General features: G+C 44.5%; 1 long non-coding RNA gene and 1 pseudogene across 2 annotated transcripts; one reads left to right on the top strand and one right to left on the bottom strand.

Annotated features, from left to right (window-relative positions):
* Positions 1 to 260: 260 nt before the first annotated feature.
* LOC117012629 (uncharacterized) lies at positions 261 to 19,867 on the top strand. 2 transcript variants are annotated; one of them, XR_004421211.1, is made up of 4 exons: positions 261 to 697; positions 14,157 to 14,337; positions 18,994 to 19,189; positions 19,517 to 19,867. It is a non-coding gene; the product is annotated as an uncharacterized LOC117012629 (long non-coding RNA). The 2 variants fall into 2 exon arrangements; XR_004421212.1 differs by lacking the exon at positions 18,994 to 19,189 and having other exon boundaries at positions 311 to 697.
* On the bottom strand, positions 12,455 to 12,973 carry LOC117012628 (EKC/KEOPS complex subunit TPRKB-like; annotated as a pseudogene).
* Positions 19,868 to 20,135: the final 268 nt, after the last annotated feature.

The following is a 20,135-nucleotide window of genomic DNA, read 5'->3' as shown; positions in this document are numbered from 1 at the left end:
GAGCCAAATTGTTCAAGCTGCGTGAAGAAGAAAGAAAAAACGGGGATGGGGGGGGCAGGGAGAAGAAGAAAAGCTTTCCTTGTAGGTTCAGTTTCTCTGGAGATATTTGGAGGATCACACAGCAATTTTTTTTTAGTGTGGGGGGGATGGCCAGGGGGAGCAAAAACGCGAGAGCCGAGTTTTATCGGCACAGTGGCCCATACAGAAAGGTGACATTTGAGAGAACAATTGCTGGGTTGTTTGGCCACATTTGCTGCTATGAATGAAGCTTAAGAAAAGCTGTCTTTGGATTGCTACTAATAGTCATCTTCATCATTCCTGCTCTCTCTCTCTCTCTTTCTCAGTTCCCTTATGAAATAAGGGCACACAGGTAATAAACAAAGCACTATAAAAGATCGGATTGAGGTCTTCTGTGGGCTCAGTGAATGTCGGCAGCAAGCATTCTGCACACCACCGCTGGCCCTGCGGAGTCCAAAGCTGGTTCAAGACTGAGGAATAGTGGCGGGATTAGGCTAGACCCCTTTGCCCCTTTTTACAACCTGGCGGAATTTATCAGGGCCGTGTCCTTGGTCAGCTAATCCACACCTGATGACCCAGGGACAGAGGAAAAGAGGGCAGGGTAGAGACCCTTGGATTCGCTCATTCGGATTTTGGATTCTGACCTGACTTTCTTTGTCAACCCTCATGCCAGATCCAGGTGAGTACTTGCCTGGGTTAAAAAACTGTTTGTCAGTCGAATCTGACTTTTTTTTTAATCCCTCCCACCCCCACCTCTGACAGACGTTGCAGTTCTGATTCTTATTCCTTCTCCTGTTGTCACAGTTTAGGCCCTGATGGTGACCTGTGGGCTTCCTGCAGAGTCTTGTCTGGCCGCCCGCTGTGGGAGCAGCAGGCCAAACTCCGCCAAGGAAGTGGGCTGATGTGCAGGAATGAGACGGGTGGGCTCCCTTGATTTGGGGGGATAATCAGTGACGGGTGGATGGGCAGTGTGAACGATTCTTCTCCCAAGAGGCAAGCTTTCTTGCCGCGCATCTTCCTGTTCTTAGCCGGGCTCCTATCTTCTGCCTTCACCTCCTAACTCTCCTTTGCTTTCAACTTGCAAGATTCACCAGAAAGGAATGGTTGACCATGTCTGGTTTCAAAGAGAAAAGGCTTAGGCACGGGCGCAGCGGGCACCAGCTGTGGATCTGGTTTCTTCCCGTGAGTCAGTCCCCAGTGTCTTGTCTAGAACGTTCATCCACACGCAGGTGCTGGCGAGCTTGGCTCCTATAGGCCGGGCCTCAGGGTTGACAAGTAACTAAAGATGAAAGGGGGGACCCCAGGGTTTTGGGGCTCTGTGCTTCATTAGAGCCTCGCTATTCTTTGCTCTGCTATTTGTTCTTTTTTTTTTTTTACTGGGTAGCCATCACCATTGCTGGGGATATAATCTAGTAATAGACCAGAATGAAATGATATCAGTTTTGCAGCGAGGAGAGGAGCAGGTCCGCATGGGTTTGTGCCTGTGTGTGGGCAGGCACGACTAGATGTGAAAGGCATACTTCACAGAGATTTGCTTCCAAACCCTCGACACGCCTGGATTGCTTATGGACGTGGACTTACGTCAGGTGCTTACTTCTAGGTATCCTAAGAAGACAGTCGTTCTGCCAGCTGTGTCTTTGCATCAGTCTTTTCATCAGTGAATAAAAATCACCCAGGGGTAGTTCAGTGTGTACATTCTACAAGATCGAGCTCTCGTATGTTTATACACCACTTTTAGCCTCAGGATTTCAGGTACTTTCCAAATGACCCGTTCATGATTATTTATTTTAACCTCCATTTTGCGAGTAGAGACACTAATTAATCGGGGTTTCGGTTATCTTCCAATTGTTGTAAAGGAAGTCTTCCTGAAGTTTAACTAAAACCTTAAAATTCCTAGTTGAGAAAGCCTCTGTGTGTGTGTGTGTGTGTGTATTACCACATGCACTATGAAAGCGTATGTATGAGAACACACACCATGACTGTGGTGTACAAATGGTGCGTTAGTGCTTGTTCTGTTCCGGTGTGTGTGTGTGAGTATAAAATAATCATACTGGAGAATACTGAGTCACTGTGATTGCTAATTAAGACTCCGGCTCCAGACCTTTCGACGCAGGCTTTTCTGACAGCCTGATGCAGGAGAAATGAGGCTGAGTGCTGCAGGGGCTGGGTAGTAATTCGTAGGAACGGGGTTTTATTTAATACCTCATACATGTATTTCACAAAGTTTAACACACGTGGGTCTTCTCAATCATAAACAGTAGGTGCTCGAAAGCATCCCTGATTTGCCACCACATAAAAAATGTCCTCTTTATTTTCTTAGCTTTCAGGCTTTTTATTTTTTTCCCCCCGTGCCTGTTTTCCTAGCAGCACCGATTCCTCTGGAAGTAAAAAGGGCTTTTAATATGGCTGCTCCAAGAGAAATCTACCAAACTTCTAGTTTTAACCTGTGCCAGGAACATAGTAGGGATTCAGTAACTGTTTGATGGTAAAGGAATGATTCACTAGTTCTTTCACCTGCAGGTAATGTTCACCTCTGTATTTGTTTACACACATTTGTACTCTCTCGAGTAGAATATTCACAGAGTTATTGGACTAGCTGTCTTCTGGCTCAACTGACAAATTTTTTTAATGTCTCATTTAATTTATCAGTAACTTAAATGTAGTCAATCAATTGATTGCTTTGGTGCTACGCAAATATATCACCAACCTTTTAATCTTTCAACTTTCCTTCTTTGTATATTTTCCATCATCTACATTTAACCAATATGCATTATATATATGATATATATTGAATATACCATATATTAATATATATGTTATATTAATATATGATATATTCAACATATATCATATATATTAATTTATATGGAGTAGGTGAACATTAACACTTTATTTTCTTTGAGACTATGGTGTGAAATATGCATGCAGCATAAGGGTGTGTGTACCAAGTCATAGAACAGAATTTAATTTCCGTTCCACATACATACCCATAACTGCAGATGAGGGACTGGGACGGCCAGCAGAGTGGTAACACAGGGGTTATAGACTGTTATTCACATACAGTGAAAGGGGGACAAAGCACATCATCTCTGGAGAATTCTACAATTAACACTAACCACAAGTCACCATCTGCAACCCTGTTTTAAAAAGCATTTTGCCCAAATAAGGTCGGATGAAGCAGATCTCAGTGACGTTGGGTCCTGGACATCAGCCTTTTACAGGCTTACTGGGCATGAGGATCCACGGCTCAGACACATGCATTGTGCACTGTTCCTCTCTCTGCTTTTTAGCCTTGTGGGTAAGGGTGCATTATGTGCTGACCCAGCAAACAACATGGCAAAATGCAGGAGAACACACAGTCTTGTGTTTGGGGCTTTAAGAGACTCTGAGGTGGCTTGGTGCTCAGGAGGGTTTGAGAGTAGGCTGGCTTATAGCCATTACTGTTGGCTAATAATTGCACTAATCTTTTCGAGGGAGGTTTTGTGTGTGTGCATGTTCCCCCTCCCTCAATCTCCAAGTCGGGGAACAATGGCAGAATTGTGTTTCTGCGCTCTTCCATGAGCTAGCTCAGGCCCTGCAACTGTGTGGATACCGTCTGCAATGGGTGACCCACTGGGCATTTGCCCCAAGCCATCGTGAAGGAACCTGGTTTTGGCCAAATTATAGGGAAACATTTGACGAGCTAAGCTACTTGAGCAGCAGCTGCTTTGGGGTTATCATATTCAGTGCCCTTTGGGGGACCTCAGAGCAAGTGCAATGTTTGCTGGAAGACAAAGAGAAGAGTGGGTGTATGTGTGTGTATGCATGTGTGTGTGTGTGTGCACGCGTGCATATGCATTCCTGCTCATGTGTGCACCGCATTTTATCCACTTTTCTTTTGTCTAAACTTCACTCAACAAAACTGTTGTTTTCTTTAGAATGGATGATATCAAACCAAGACTTGAAGTAGAGATGGCAAGCGGTGATGTTCCTATAGATTGAACCATTAGTGTACATTTTGTGTGTGTGTGTGTGTGTGTGTGTGTGTAAGGGGGGGTGGCAAACATGTTTATCTTTAACGTCAAAAATCAAGTTGTCAGCTCTAGGAGGAGTTAAACTAATCTGCAAGATTAGTCTATGATGAGGACATGTTCTCTGACACAGGAAGTGTCACTGAAATGCCCCCTTGTGATGAGAATACCCCCTCTTATTTAGGAAGTCAGTGCTCAGTAAATACGCAGGCCTAGCAGGTCCGAATATGAAGCTCACGGGTTGTAAGATCCAAGGGGCAGGTAAGCTCCGTGTCCATCTGTCACGGTGTGTGCTCATTTCTTAAACACTGTCCCCGAAGAGGGGCCCGTGGTCATGTTCAACGCCCTGACCTACCATTTCCTTTTCGTGAATTTCCATGGTGTGGTGGTTTGTGTGTGAGGCATCGTGAAAGCAGGGTCCTTGCCAACATATCAACAGGGGTAAGTGCAAGTATTTTAATTCTCCCCTGCCTCTCGGCCCAGGATCCCCCGGTGCCCACTTCAGGGGTGTTTCACGTCTCTCTCCATCTGCTCCCTGTTAAGCAGCTGCTGAGTTCAGTAACAAGGAGGCTGGTGTGGCTGGTGGACGGGGCACGCTGTTAGTGTAATTTGGCAGGAGGCTGCATGCTGGCACCGCAGGGCAGTGAAAACGAGAGAAGGTGAGGGTGTTTCCACAGGGCTGGGTGTGGGGGACAGGGAGGGTGGCGAGGCCAGGCAACCTCACTGCCACCCATGGCTGACGCCCTTGGGGAGCTGCTGATCTGAATTAGATTGAGGTCCAAGCAGAGACACATTTTCTCCCCTCTCAAACCCCAGGAGTTCTCCAGGCCTGCGTTTTCCAGCTCCCCACAAACATTTCCAAATCAAAAAAAATATATAAAAATACGTGTGGAAAAATACAGTAAAAGTGACAGCGCCTTCCCAGTTTCCGACAGCTCTGTTTAGACTTCACAATCAGCCAAACTGGAGCCCCTGAGTAGCTGGCTTAATTTGTCACCTTGAATTATTAACCGTTTCCCTGCCTCTCTCGGTGGGTGTCCTTCTGGCTCCTTGCCCCTGGCTGGCTCAGTGACCTGTTACTCCTGTGCCCTTTCTCTCAGGCTCATGGCATTGCCTCAAGAGCCTTCACAGAGTCCAGTGTAAATGTACTTCACTGTCACCTCCCTGTTGGTTTTCGCCAAGTAGTGGCTGAAATAGAGGGTGATGGGTCAGGGCAGGAAAGAATGACTCTAGAGTCAGCTCTCTCATGGTCCAGACTACCTTTCAGAAGTCCAACCGTTTAGTACATTTCTCTTGGTTGAGGGCCAACGGCAGAGAAAGGCTTGTTTCAGCACTGGGATGATATAGGATATAGTCTGCTGGGAAGCAGAGGGAGAACTAAGTCATTTGTCTTTCGTGTCAGCAAAGTTCCTCTTTGTGGCATGCAGTCTCCTCCTCTGGGCGTCGTCTCTCTCTCCTTTCCACATCATCTCTCTGGTACCAGGTACCTTCATTCTGTCACCTGGCTGTTCAGTATATTCTTGGGCAATACCATATATAGAGACCACTTCCCAATATTCTCCTTTCCCTCAAAACTTCCATAACCCAATATCGTTCTCCTTGAAGCCTTGTACTTTTGGGTCATGCAACTTATTACTATGAGAAATTAATCCAAGTTAATGAATCCTTTGGGAGCCAGGTTCTAATGCATTACTCAAAAAGAGTGCATTTCAAAACGAAGGGTGTTTTTTTAGAAACACACTTAACTTGGATTAAAAGTTCGGTTTCATTTTGGTAAAATGTAAATTTGATTATTCTTAAAGAGGTGGCAAATTTGCATGATTTATAATTCAAAATAGAAACGTGAACATAGTAAAAATCTTTGCTTTCGGGAACCCAGATCCTTCTGTGGAGGCAACTGAAATGACTACTTTATTGCCTATTCTTCCCCAGATGTTTTATGCACATGTGAGGACTTATATCATCTCTGCACCTTCTTAATTTTTCATCAATGTTGTATTCTGGAAAAGTTTTAAATTTAAAGAAAAGTTGCAAAGATACCGCAGAGTTCCTATATATGCCATCACCCGGTTTCTCCTTTTGTGAACATCTTGTGTTGTTACGGTATATTTGTCACAGTGAACAAAGCAACATCGGTGCATTGCTATTAACTAAATTCCGTAGTTTATCAGATTTTACTAGTTTTGACCCAATGTCCCCTCTCTGTTCCATGGTCTCCTCCAGAACGCCACCTTACACGTAGTCGCCCTGTCCCCTTAGCTTCCTCTAGTCTGTGACAGTTTATCAGACTTCCGTTCTTTGGTTGACCATAACAGTTGGAGGAGGGCTGGTCCAGTACTTTGTAGAATGTTTGTCAAGATGAGTCTGGCTGATGCGTTTTCTAATGATTACCCAGGGGTTCTGGCGTTTAGGGAGAATGACCTCAGAGCTGAAGTGCCATTCTCATCCTTGTATCAAGGGCGTATGGTACCCACCTGCCTTATAACTGAGGATGTGATGCTTGACCACCTGGCTGAGGTAGGGTTTGCCAGGTTTCTCCACTGCGAAGTTACTTTCCCTCCCTTCCCTATGGACTCTTTGGAATAAAGTCACTAAATTCATCTCATACTCAGTGAGTGGGGAGTTATGTTCTATCTGTTTGAGGCCCCTTTCATTTTTAACAATACGGCGGCATACTTTACAGGCTTTACTGTGCCTTGATTTTGTTTTAAACATATTTTCAAGATTGTGCCATATCAGTATGTAAAGAACTTCCATATGCATTACTAATTTGCATTTATTCTATGGCTGTGTTAATAGCAAAATTGATTTAACTAGTTCCTTTGTGATGGGCATTTAGGTGCTTCAGTGTTTTTCGACTTGTCAACAATGCTGAAATAAATAACCTGGTTCACGGTCAAGTATTCCTGCAGGATAAATTCCGGGAAGTCGAATTGCTACTTAAAGAGAATGTGATTTGTAATTCCTCGAGCTGTTGCCAAATTGCCTTGTATAGACAGTGAACCCATTTAAACTCCCCCAGTAATGTACAGTCAAAAGGATTCAGTGGACTGAATTTCACGTTGGTGGAGGAAATAGTTTTAAATGGGTTGCCCATTCAATGCTTCTGCTTTGATCTCTTTAAATCTCAGCACAACAGGAAAAACTATAGGGAACCCAATTATTTAGGTGCAACCTGGCCTGTGAGCTAATTTAAGGAGTCTAGAGCCCAGCCTACCTGCTGAAGACTTTCCCCGTCTCCTGCCTGGCTCTTAACTAGGCTCCTGTCCATGCCCATTTCCTGGCGTGCCTTGAAATCTTCCTATCTTTGCACAGGACATTCTTTATTCTTCCCCACCTACGCATTTACCCACGGAAAGCTCCCATCGTGGTTAGGCCCATGTGGCTCATTCTTGGTCATTTTAGCACAAGCACGTTCCATCTGCCTTACATTTATTGACACCAGTAGGCTGTTATCTCAGCTTCTCAAGTCACTGCTACATTGAAGAATGATTTTGCCTGCCAGGTGGATTGTGACTGTTCTGGGGTAGGGGACTGTACCTTCTCTTTTTTGCATCTTTCCCCAAAGGCCCCTGAACCCTTCATCACCTCTATCACCTGATATAGGAAAGAGCCACCTGGGAGGAAACCGTGGCTGTGAGTGTCTACCCCCTGGTCTCTTGGTGCCCATACTCTTTGCTCAGAATGACATGAGAGGGACAAATATTTTCTCTGTAGGTAAGTGATAATTCCCCAGAGGTGGTGAAAAACAGCTATAAAGGTCACTCGTGAGATGTGAAATTATCTGGAAATGCTGCAAATCCCCAAAGACTCAGTCTCGGCCACAAAAGCCTTCGTGGGTGGTGGGGACTATGGCTTGTCTGACGTGTTGGCACCGAGCTGCCATGGATTTATTCACTGCGACTGGGTTGGCTGCTTCTAGGGAAGGCACTCCCACTGGGCCTTACAATACGCTCCTTTGGGAGCAAATCCAAGTTGAGGCAGGAGCTCAGCTCTCCTGTAGGCTGTCTTTTGTGTCAGTCTCTGAAAACACAGCCTTCCTACGATCAGAGCTTGGAGAAGGCCAGAGTCTTGCATTTGGGGATGGGGTTTTTCACTTGTCTAGTGAAACTTCCCCCATTGCGGGTCTACTTTCTAACCCCTTCCATGTTTCTGTTGACCTGTTTTTTATTCCATTTGGTTCTTATCCATTCAATCTATTTAAATGATGGGGTTTTAGAATTGGAAGAAATCTTGGAAACCCAAGGTAAAGAAACTCAGAAAGATCAAGTCTCCCTCAAGGTCACAGCGCTGGTTGAAGAAGCCCAGTGGTCAGCTCAGGCAGGTCTCTAACACGCGGGAGCTACTTTCTTTCTATCACACTCGGTTATTTATCAAGTATCGACTACGACTACTAATAGGGATAATAATAGCTAACATTTAGTGAATACTTTCCTTGAGCCTAGGATACAGCAAATGCTTTACCTATATTGTTTCCTTATAAGAACTAAGGTAGGCAACTGTCATTGTCCCATTTAGCAGATGAGAAAATTGGGGAAACAGTGGTTAAGTGACTTGCTCAAGATCACACGAGTAATACTAGGTGGAGTGACACAGAGTAATACAGAAAACTTTGTAAGAGTACAGAGTGGGCACACTCGTTGCCGTTATCATGCCTTCTGTGCTGTATCACGAGGCAAAGTAGCACACGGAATGAAAAACATTAGGTTTTGCAAAGAGGATACGGCAGAAACCGTCTCTGACCTTGAGGGTTTTCATTCTAGTTGAGGGGGTAAGACGTGGAGATAGAATTGCCAATAAAATACAGAACACCCGTTTACATTTGAATTCCAGATAAACACTGAATATTTTCAGTATTGTTATGTCTCACATTTTGCACAGGACATATTTATACTAAAAATCGGTGTTTAGTAAAACTTAAATTGAAGTGGACATTACATTTCTGATGAAAAAAATTCAAAAAAATGTAAGTATATCCAAATATTGCATTTATCCTAAAATTGTGTATTTGTTGTTGATCTGAAGTTCCAATTTAACTGGCTATCTTGCATTTTTACGTCAAATCTGGCAACTTTCCGTAGAGAGCACTGAGAAAACAGTGAAAAACGTATGCTGGTGCAGTGTACACTATACATTCTGCCTTATCTCCACCCCAGGTTATCTTCTCCCCTCCTTCCTTCTCTTCTTCTCTACTCTTTCTCTTGGCCCCCTCTCCCCACTGCATGCACTTCATCCAGAATACACCGCCTGCGACACAGCGGCAAGTTGTACAGCAATATCACAGGCTGCCCAGCAGTCAGTGTGGGGACATTTTTCTTTCTGCCCCGGTGCCCAGCCTGGGGTGTGTCCCGTAACTCCTGAGGTCTCCACTCTCCTCCAGGAACACTCTTCCTGTTGACTCTCCCCAATTGCTCTGCCCAGCCCTGCCCCCCACCCCAGACATACATTTCCCTGGCCCCCTCCCCTGCCCAGTGGTGGGCACTGGTTTGCATCAGCTCACTTTGTGCTCGTTAATATTCACCTAAGTCACGGGGTGGGGGGCGGGCGGTGCAAAGGGAATGAGGCAGCAAAGTCTGGCTCCTTCTTTGTCCTCTCTCTGAGATAGGCTTTCATGGGAATCGGGGTGAGCTGTTGGGGTGGGGTGGGCGGGTGCTCTGAGCACACTGGTTAACAGTCACCGCCTGTGTACTCTCTGGGATGGGGGCGTTCCACCGGCTATTTTAAGGCCAGACTGGCGAATGTTGGGTTCCCCTTCGTTTACCTAGGCTCTCAATATTTTCCCTGGCACACAGCGAGGTGGTCACAGAATGTGGGAAGCCAGGCAAGGGAAAAAATTAACGCTCTATGATGACGCCCCTGGTAGCTGCTGCTAAGTTCCATGGAAAAGACGGGGGCCGGGGGGAGTGGGGGGCTCACTATCTGTGTCTATGGGTGTCTCTGAAAGCTTTTAGCTCTATTGGCACCTACTCAATTCTAGAGATGGTGGAAAAAGAAAATTGGCTGCAAAGCCAGCCCGAGGCCTGCCCGGGAGCCCCAGCTCCAGCCACTCCCGCGGAGCGCCTCTGCCCACAGTGAATGCCCCTTTATCGTCAGGGAGCGATACTGACTTTTCACAAACACTGTGTGGGCCTTGTGTCCCACATGCCTGCGGCAGGCAGCCTCTGCTTCCCTTTCAAGGGTGTTGGCTTCCAAACCCACCCAGAAACCTGAGAAAAAGGTCTCCTCTTGGCATCTCAGGAGGCTGATTCCAACTGTCTTCTGTGCCTTTGCCCACCGGCCACAAGCTACCTAGTGGACGGTTACTGTACGGGAGGGAAGCCACTTCAGTAGTGGGATGATGCAGCGAGCACATCACAGTTAATAAAAAGTTTCACAGGGGAGCATTCTTTGCATCACTCACGTGGGGAACATGGAGCCCATCACCTTCCGCGAGGTGCAGCTAGGCTTTGCAGGCAAGTTCCACTGACCCTCTGCAGGCTGGGCTCTCTCGGTCAGCACTGCTCCATGGCAGCCAATAGTGGAATCTGAGTCCCACGGTAGGTGTGAAGTTGGGTGGGTGGTTGGGTATTGGTCTTTCTCCTGGGTCAAGCATTGGCTAAATGCTTCCTGTGTACCAGGCACGTGACCTGTCACTTGACACACCTTATGGTGTGTGACCATTACAACAACCCCATGTTGTGTCACTGGACCTGCTTGACAGGTGCCAGGGTCAGTGCCAGCTTGACTATGGCCACCAGACAAGGTCATCCTGGAACAACTCCTGTGCCAAACTTTCCTTTAGACTAAGTCTCACTAACCGAAGAACTTTTCTCTTGAGTACTCCGCCATCTACGTGCAGCTCTGCTTCACTCTTGCTGGAAAAAATATACCTGAAGTTCAGAGGTCCCCTTGCAGATTTCTCATTTATCACATGTTTGTAACAGAGTCCTGCTCAGGTACAGATGATTAGTTCTCACTACTCTTTAGTCAAATAGAGAAACAAATCCCTCGCTCACAAGCTGCTGTCTTTCTGTCCCACCTGGATGGGTTCTGGTAACTGGAGGACCCCACGTATCTTTCACTGGTCAGAAGACAGAAACTGGTAAATGTGGTGCCCTGTTGACTTACATTGGACTTTAGGACATCACAGGCAAATCACTCGAGACTATTAAGACTGGGCCCAGAGGGTCCCTGAAACAATGCCTCATGTGAACTTCTGTTCCCGTAAGGGTCCCGTTAGGGCCTACAAGCTCTAAGTGTTGCTTTCGAACTTCCTGGTTGGAAGTGAATGCCGGGCAAGAACTCCAGGGCCCTGGTATTTGACGAGGTCTAGGCGAAGGCATAATGCCAGTTTCTATGGATGACTAGGTTCCCCTCGTGATCCCAGTTCCCAGTATTTCTTCCATCAATCAATGCATTCTGCCCTCGGTTGATGTTACTGCTTCTCATTGTGACTGCTGGCTTGTTTTCATTTTGAAAGTCCCAACAGCATCTATAAGTGAAAAAATCCACAGGCATTGATTGGCCTGTGACCACACTCATTATTAATACAAGTTATGATTTTTAATTCAGTGCTTGACACCCCAGAAGATCACAGGCTCCTCATTACAGGCAGACCTTCCCCTTGCCTGAGAGACAGGAGTCAAGAAAGCCCAAATATCTAGAAAAAAATACCATCCTCCAGTTCTTAGTCCAGAAGACATTAAACCAGCACCCTGGAAAGGAAGGAGAGGTGGCAGTATTTGCAGAGCTGGTCTAGATCCTGGTATCCTAATCTCCAGACTCACTCACCATTTTTCGTCCAGAGTGTTTTCCCTCACTCTACAAACATTTTATCTAACCTTCACTGTATTGGGGAGACAAGGTGCTATTATTCACTTTAACTGATTACCTTTTCTCTAAAATCTTTCGCCTATGCTCTTTATATTATGCAGCAAATGACATTCCATAAATCTCTAAAGTACCTACTATAGGCAAAACCCTATGCTTGGAGCTCTGAAGGACACGGATAAGGTGAAGTGTAAACAAGAGAGATTCAATAACCATGCCTAGAACTAGACAACAAGTACGAGGCAACAAAGATTGTATAAGCACGATGCTGACCATATACCATAATGATGTGCTTTTGCCCAAATACACACATCAACTAAAGCTCATAGAAATGAATTAGAAAAATATAATCAGTCATTCATTCTTAGCTTCACTCAACTTATATATTTTTGAAGGTCTTAAATGTCTAAATTTCTGATTTAAATGCTAAGAGGAAAACATAATAAAAAGCAGATAAGTTTCCTACCCTTAAGGAGCTTACAATTAAGCCATTAAGCGGGAATATAAGTTATATATATATATATATATATATATATATATATATATATATACACACACACACACACACACACATATATATTTATAAATTGCTGAAAACTTTTAATATTTCTGTCACTTCACAAAACATCTTTTGTTGACATTCTACGATGACACCACCCAATAATGTCTCAATACTTTCTTCTTGTGAAGATAGTTTATGTATCTTTTTGAGTTCTGTAATATTTGTTATTTCAGGAAGATTTTTCAGAGAAACTTGATGACTTTCTACCTGAGATATTAAATCTTCTTGATATATTAGTTTTTCTCCATCTTCAATGTAAACAATTAGAATTGAAGTGTCATTTGCTGAAATACCACTTTTTTTCAAAGCCTCTGAAATATGGTTATTTGAGGAAAGGCTGGAAATAATTTCAGTAGATGGAGTTCTCAGCTTCACTTTCCCAGTTTGTACAGGTGAACTGCTTTGTTTGCTGCCACAAGTATCTGAAATTGATCACGGCAGGGTTTATTAATGAATCATCAATGGCAATTTCCATGGCCTTTTTTCTCAAGTCTCCAGTATTTTTCACATCTTTAAATAACAGAAGGGTCACCCTGCGTTTCAGAAATAGGTCCAGCTGATATGTTAACTGCATTTCATAGATAAGCAGGATTTGCCAATACCCTGTCCGTATCACAATCTCTTGTTTATATTTTTATTGTAAAATGTAAATATGGAGTCTGTTATTTACTAGGAAATGCGTGATTTGTGAAATGCAAATACGTCTGTCAAGACCCAAACAGACATCACACTTTCACAGCCATCCTTAGGTTAAAAATTGTACACATTTAAAATAAGAGGGAAGAAAGCTTGACAGCAAAGTTAATTTTTTAAAAGCATTTCTCTGTGTTGAGGTCTTTAATTGACAAGGTATGTTGAACACGCAGAAAGGGCGGCTGTCATGGAGTATAATTCATCCGAGAAACCCTCATAAGTGGCTTGGATTCAAGATAGGTTTTGAAGAATTGGAAGGTCACAGAGAGAAGGGGCCCCAAGAAGGAGAAAGGTTTGAGCAGGAAGGAGAGGGGAAGTAAGGAAGTTGGCATGGACTGGTGGGTGTTGGGAACGGGATAGAAAGAGATTCACTTAACATGATGGGAAGAGCAAAGCAGTATTATGAGGAAGGGAAAGAATAAAGAAGGAGGGATAAATGTAGGATGTGAGTGCTTGCTAGGCTGATTCCCTTCTTTAATTAAAATTAATTTTCATGGAGGTCCATCAGATTCCCAGGCCGTGATCTTCCTTTTGCAAGCGGATTGTGTGTGCTTTAAAGGGAGAGTAGGAAGAGTCGCGGGGATAAATAAGGCTCAACTTAGTCCATTTACAAATTTTATCTTCAAACAAATGAAAAAGAGTATTTCAGCAGAGAAAATAAAATGTGCACGAGTATTAAAGACAAAAACAGAAGGTGGAGAGAAATTTCATATTTTCAGCTGGCTGCTCTCAGACCCCGAGAAATCTTTTTTGTTTCTTTTAACTTTTCTCTGCTATTAGCATTTATTTGGATAAAAACTTTGAGGAATACTGCACTCCATTCAGTCACCAGCATTCACCTCTCAGTTTGTCCACTCACCACAAGACATGCCATGAAAAACATCTGTACCTTCAAATCAGCGTGGTATCAAAATACCTGAGGCAAACACTGTCAGAATATGCAGGAACAATTTGGGCAAAAAACCCACTTGTAAACCCAAACAAGCGCGAAACCACAAAAAACTGCAAAGGGAGTAACTTCTGTTAAGCGTTCTTCTTGAATATCTCTTTCTTTCCTTTCTCAGGTACGGGCGGTGGGACCCTTGGAAATCTCCAAGGGCAACTGCGAGAGTCATCTCTACCAGTAGTGCCTGCGGCTGGAGGACTGATGCCAACAGAAGAATCTGTAGTGTCTCACAAGCAATGAGGCTAAAGAGTGTACCTAGTTTTTGGCACAGAACACAAAAGAAGACGTCACAGGAGAGAGTAGGTGTCCTGTTGGTTTGTTGTCAAGTTAATGACCTCACCCTTTTTGGTCCTTTCTCTCAGAAGGATGCAGACATAGAGCAACTATTAAAGGATTCAGTCAGAGAGAGGATCTTTCACCACAGCAGGGTAATGCTGCTGTCACTAAGAATTTTAATGATAATAAAAATAGCATCTAATATTTATGGAACAGTAACTAGATGCTAATCGCTAGAACAGTGGTTTTCAACCAGGGGTGATTCTGCCCCACTGGGGACATTTGAAATGCCTGGAGGCATTTTCGATTGCCACAGTAGAGGGGTGGGGCGTGGTGGTGCTACTAGCATCTAGTGCGTGGAAGCTAGAGGTGCTGCTGAACTTCCTATAATGCACAGGACGTGCCCCAACAACAACGAATTATCCCACTTGAAATGTTAAGGTTGAGCAATCTTGCAGTAGACTGAGGTTTTTAATGTATATTTAACCTCCAAAATAACCCTACGAGGCACGTATTATTGTCCCCAGTTTACAGATGAGAACATTTAGGCTTAAAGTAATTAATTCGAACTGTTTTGACCTTTGAACACTCTCAGGTTTCTTTCTTGAGATCTAGTTGGTTCTATGATAATTGCAGACACTTTAGGTTTGTTCAATGGCTGGGAATTGGTTCACTCAAATGTCAGCATGAAGGTTAATTCAGCTCCAGCTGACCCAACCCCCTACCCATCCTGGGATGAGCCTGGCCAACTAACAGCTGGTGACTGGGGCAGGGGGAAGAAGATATTATATAATGTCTACAAAAGCAATGAAAAGTTGACTTAGCTGCTAAGATAAGCAAACAGTAAGATAGCAAATGAAAATCTACAGTGACTGAAAAATATGTTTTCTGAGCATAGCGTCCAGACTGTTCCCTCACATCCTCTGCTCTTTTTTCCTAACCTCTGATAGTGGTGTGGCATGTGCTGCTAAGAAAACAGAGGTCTGGATGCCATGGGACTCAGACAAGAGTGGCAAGCTCTATGCTGCAACCTTATACAGAATTAGGTCATAGAATTCCAAGAGAGCTGGGTCCTCGGGAAGACAACCTCTGCTTTTCTTTTTTTCCCCTTTGTGATAAAAGCCAAGCTCCTTGTCAAAATATTTATGACTAGAGAGAGGGAAATCAGACATTTTCTTTTGAGCCATTTCTCTGCCTCTGGCGTGGGTGTTCTGACCAGCTCTTCTCTTTCCTCGGCTCTGTTTGCTTTCCTCTTCTCCACTGTTCCCCAGTCTTCTCACAGTTCTCTCTACTTCCATCTTCTCCTCTCTCCCGATAGCACTGCCCACTGCCCAGGTGAAATGTGAAGGAAGGGGAGGGAGGAGAATCGCTTCAATAATGAGAATGACCAGCCAATGGGTGAGCTGGTGGGGCTGGGTCCACGAGGACAGGGATCTCATTGGTGTACGAGGAAGGCATCAACTCCAAAGTCTTCAGAAGATACATGAAAACCCCCAGAAAGTCTTTGAAACATAAGCTGGGTACCATAGCTAGAAATTCAAATACTTGTTTCCCCTCACAGTTGTCAAACACTTTCTGCCCTAAGCAGTTCTCGGCTTTGTCCTACCACGGATGCGTATTTCTATGTTATTGCGGTTACTTAAATTAACTGAATTCAATGAACTCAAAATACAAGTTAATTTAACGAACATTCGTTAAACGTGTATTAATGGGACAAGATGAGTATGACATGACTAAGCTCTACCCTGGAGAAATTGAACATTTTGGGGGGGGAAAATGAGTAAATATACATCCAATTGTCACATAGGTAGATGTATTAGTTATGAATCTCTATGTTCCAAATTGCTCCCCAAATGTAGTGGCTTAAGATAGTTCAAACGTGTCATCGCACAGTTTCTGTAAGTCAGGAATCTGGGCATGGCTTAGCTGGGCCCTCTGCTGTAAGTTTTCTCCCACAACTAATCAAAGTGTTGGTTGAGGCTCTCTGGTGGTGGTGGTGGCGTCTTATCTGGATCCTCAACTAGAGAGAGATTCACTTCTAAGTTCACCCCTGTGCTTATTGGAAGGATTCAACTCCTTGATGGTGGTTGGACTGAGTGAGGGTGTCAGTTGCTCACCAGCTATTGGCTGGAGACACCCCTCAGTTCCTTGCGTCATGGGCCTCTCCAACAGGGCAACTTGCCATCAAAGTGTGCAAACTGAGAAGGCAGCAGAGAGTCTGCTGATAACACCAAAGTCACCATCTTACATAAACTCATTTTGGAAGTGACAGCCCATCACTTTTGTGCATTCCATTGATTAGAAGTGAATCATTAGGTAGAGTCTACACCCAAAAAAAGAGGATTACACAGGCCTTGAATACCAGGAGGGGGGGATCACTGTGTCAGAAGCTGAGTACCACACAAAGGTGAAGGGATTGTTAAAGAAAGGGTCATGATTCGGGCAAAACAGAAAGTGGTGTAAGAAATCTTATCTTTAACAGGGGGTATTTTCTGAATCTGTGGATACCGGGCTGCTTTAGATGATTTTGGCATCTATTAGTGATGTGTAGAATAATCCGAGACTTGCAGGATTTGTGATTGGAGCCTTGGGAGCTCACTTAAGATATCATGTCCCTAATTATGAAGAAACATGGACCCTTAGCAGTGTCCCGAAAGTCACATTTACAGTCGTTCTATTCGGTATCTGTCTCAAGGAAATTTTTGTAGTCAACTGTTTGTTTAGTTGTTTATTTAGTCACTCATTTTATGTATCAGTTAATACTAGCTAGCGAAACTCAAAGAGGAATTGCTTTTGCGAAACTAGATAAGGAAACTCAAAAATGAATAAGATTTACCTTGGAGGGTCTCTCCTCAGTCTAGACCAGGGGCCAGCAGGCTGTGTCCTGTGGGTTAAATCTTCCCCTCCCTTCTTGGTTTTTGTATAGCTCATGAGATAAGGATGGTTTTTAGGGTTTTTTTTTTTTTTAATGTTTGAAAACACAAAAGAAGAAGGATATTTTGTGACATACGAAAATGATACAAAATTCAAATTGCAGTGCCTATAAAGCTTTATTGGGACACAGCCATGCCCACTGATTTACGTTTGTCTACGGTTGCTTTTGCTACAAAAGCAATGTTGCATAGATGCTCCAGATACCGTGTGACCCACAAAGCCAAAAATATTTATGACCTGGCCCTTTAAGAGAAAACTGGCCCACCACTGGTCTAGAGGAAGATTGACATGCAAACAAATAATTACTGCATTGTGATATGTGACAGATGAGACTTACAGACAGAGTTACCAGGAGCACAGGGGCGGGAGTTCTCCGTTCGTGTTTCTGGCTGGTCAAGGAGGCTTTTGGAGTTCTCCTTGAGGGTAAGTGAGGGTTTTCCTAAAATGGAAAGAGTTAAGGGAAAACTTATCCATGGCACTTGTTCAAGACGGTAAAAGTAAAGAAGAGTTTACTTAAGAGACACTATTCCAATGGTGTTTTGTAGTGAGGGAGAGAAATAAGGCTCAACTCTGAATACAACAAGTATGCGTGGGAATTCATAGCCAAGGAACAGGGTGGAGGGTCAGTCAGTGGAAAATTACTACAAGGAAACATCAAGGGTAGGGGGATTCTGGTGAACCCAACTTGACAGGGTTTTTGCTGAAGGCTGGCCAGGGTGATAAGATATCTGGGGTGTGAGATAAAGAATTTGATCAGATGTCAACGGTGGGGAGTTTTTGCAAAAACTGCTCCAGCAGGATTCTTGCTAAAACTTGACTAAATGGTCCGAAGACAGAGCCCAAGGTTGGACCTAGTCAGACACAGGGGTCAAGAGCCTGACTCAAGTTCAGTCACAGGAGAGAATCTTTGAGTCTTTGTCAGAGAAGAAAAGAGGGAAAGGACAACCTTTCAAGGGTTCTTCACCTGGTGATCATGGACTCTTTAGAGCCGGAGTGTCCAAACTTTTTTCAACGTTTTTCACCAAGGGCCGTATGCGGTAAAAAACACAAACAACCGGGCCACTCACTCGAGGTGAAGGACGTATTGCCTCACCTGGTTTATTTAAGTAAACTAAATATATTTTTGGAATTTGCTGCGGGCCAATTAACGATGGATTGTGGGCCGCAGTTGGTCCCGCGGGCTGCAGTTTGGACACCCCTACCTTAGAGGGTTCCGGTACTCCCTGAAATTGCCCAAACCTGTGTTTATATGCATATGTGGATTTTCTTTCCTGAGGGAGGAGGTTCATCCCTTTTGACAGGTTTTCAATAGTTTAAGAATCACTGTTATGGGCAGACATGGCAGCCTGCACAAAGCAACAAAGGTGTAAAAGAGAGGAACACACCAGCAGGGGTCAAGAGTGAAAACACAAAACAGGTTCCTAGTATGAGGCAGAGATGGAGATGCGGCTGAACAAACGTCACCCACCCTCAGAGGGATAACCCAGGACCTGGATGTACACAGTTTAAAAAAGTACGAACTCGTACAAGGGTATTGGACACAACCAAGTTCCACATGTTCGGTCTTGGCTATAAAGTGGCCACTCCATCAAAGGCAGCTGATGGCTGGACAGGAACTCGGCCACCCTATCAGCGAGGTTGGCAGATTGCTGTGTTATGGATGGAGGAGCTGGCCAGGTGTCCAAGTCTGTCATCCATCCTTGACCAAATCCTATCCTCTTGTTCCTTCCAAACCAACACGACAGTGACTAAATCTGCCCCTGGCCCCGAGAAAGTCTGGCCCAACAGCAAGAGGCCGGCACGAGCTCCAGCTGCCACTTCAAGTCTTTCTACTTGATTGTGCTGTGGGCACACAGAACACAGAACTCCCCACTCCCGGCGGGGAGAGAACCTAGGACCGAGGGGGATGGAGACTCTGGACATGAGGTGTGCGGGGAGGAGGTAATGGTTTTCACTGAATTCCTTTTTATATTTTATTTAGATTAAGTTCTGCTCAGCAGGGTGATTTCTTAATTAGAGCCGCCCAGCCAGGCAGACCTCCAGCTCAGACCCCAGTGCTGCCTTCTAAGGTTTCATGAGGGACCTTGTCCTGCCTTATTTCCTGAGTTCTAATATTTGAATAGTATGCAGTAGATTTCAATGGGAGGAAAAGACATGTAATTTAATCATCGTTATTAGATTTTGCCTGTGGATGGGGAGAGGGGCAGGAAGGAGGAGTGTCCTCTCCTTGTTAATTATTTCCCCTTTTCTTCTCTCCCTTTCTTCCAGTGGTCAGAGAAGGAGGAGACTCACTGGCGTTTTCTTTTTCCTCCATTTTCCAAACAAAGACGCTCAATGAGAACATACAGCCCGCAAGAGGAGCGTGTTCCTTGCCGGACTTCTGGAGGCTGATGGGAGAGATTTATGTAAACAAATCATTCAGTTCTTCCTTTGGTAACCTTGACCCCGAGAATGAATTTGATGACCCTACAACTTTTGGTTCTCTCCATCACTACAGAAGCTGCAGACGGGACTCAGAGGGACCTCACAAAATGGAGGAAAGTTAAAGAGAGAAATGGTCCATGGTGTATTCTCTTACCTGCCATAAATTGGCGTCATTTTGGGCCACCCTCCAGGGGAGGAAAACCGTCATTTTGGGCCACCCTCCAGGGGAGGAAAACCAGCCTATAGAAACAGAGAAAGAAGATTAGAAGCTGATGTAAGGAAGGAGGTTTGTCATGTTGCTGTCCTCAGGATGGATTAGGAAAAGTGCAGGATTTAACAAGAGCAACAGTCAGCAGGGGCTCGTTTAGGGGAAATAAATCTATTGGAGACGAGAGAGAGAGAGAGAGAGAGAGAGAGAGAGGGAGAGAGAGAGAGAGAGAGAGAGAGAGAGATCAGCATGGCA

Source organism: Rhinolophus ferrumequinum, chromosome 21, assembly GCF_004115265.2.
Source record: "Rhinolophus ferrumequinum isolate MPI-CBG mRhiFer1 chromosome 21, mRhiFer1_v1.p, whole genome shotgun sequence".
In the NCBI taxonomy this organism is placed as follows: Eukaryota; Metazoa; Chordata; class Mammalia; order Chiroptera; family Rhinolophidae; genus Rhinolophus; species Rhinolophus ferrumequinum.
The sequence above is the reverse complement of the archived record's forward strand: the minus strand, read 5'-3'. Positions and strand labels throughout refer to the sequence as shown.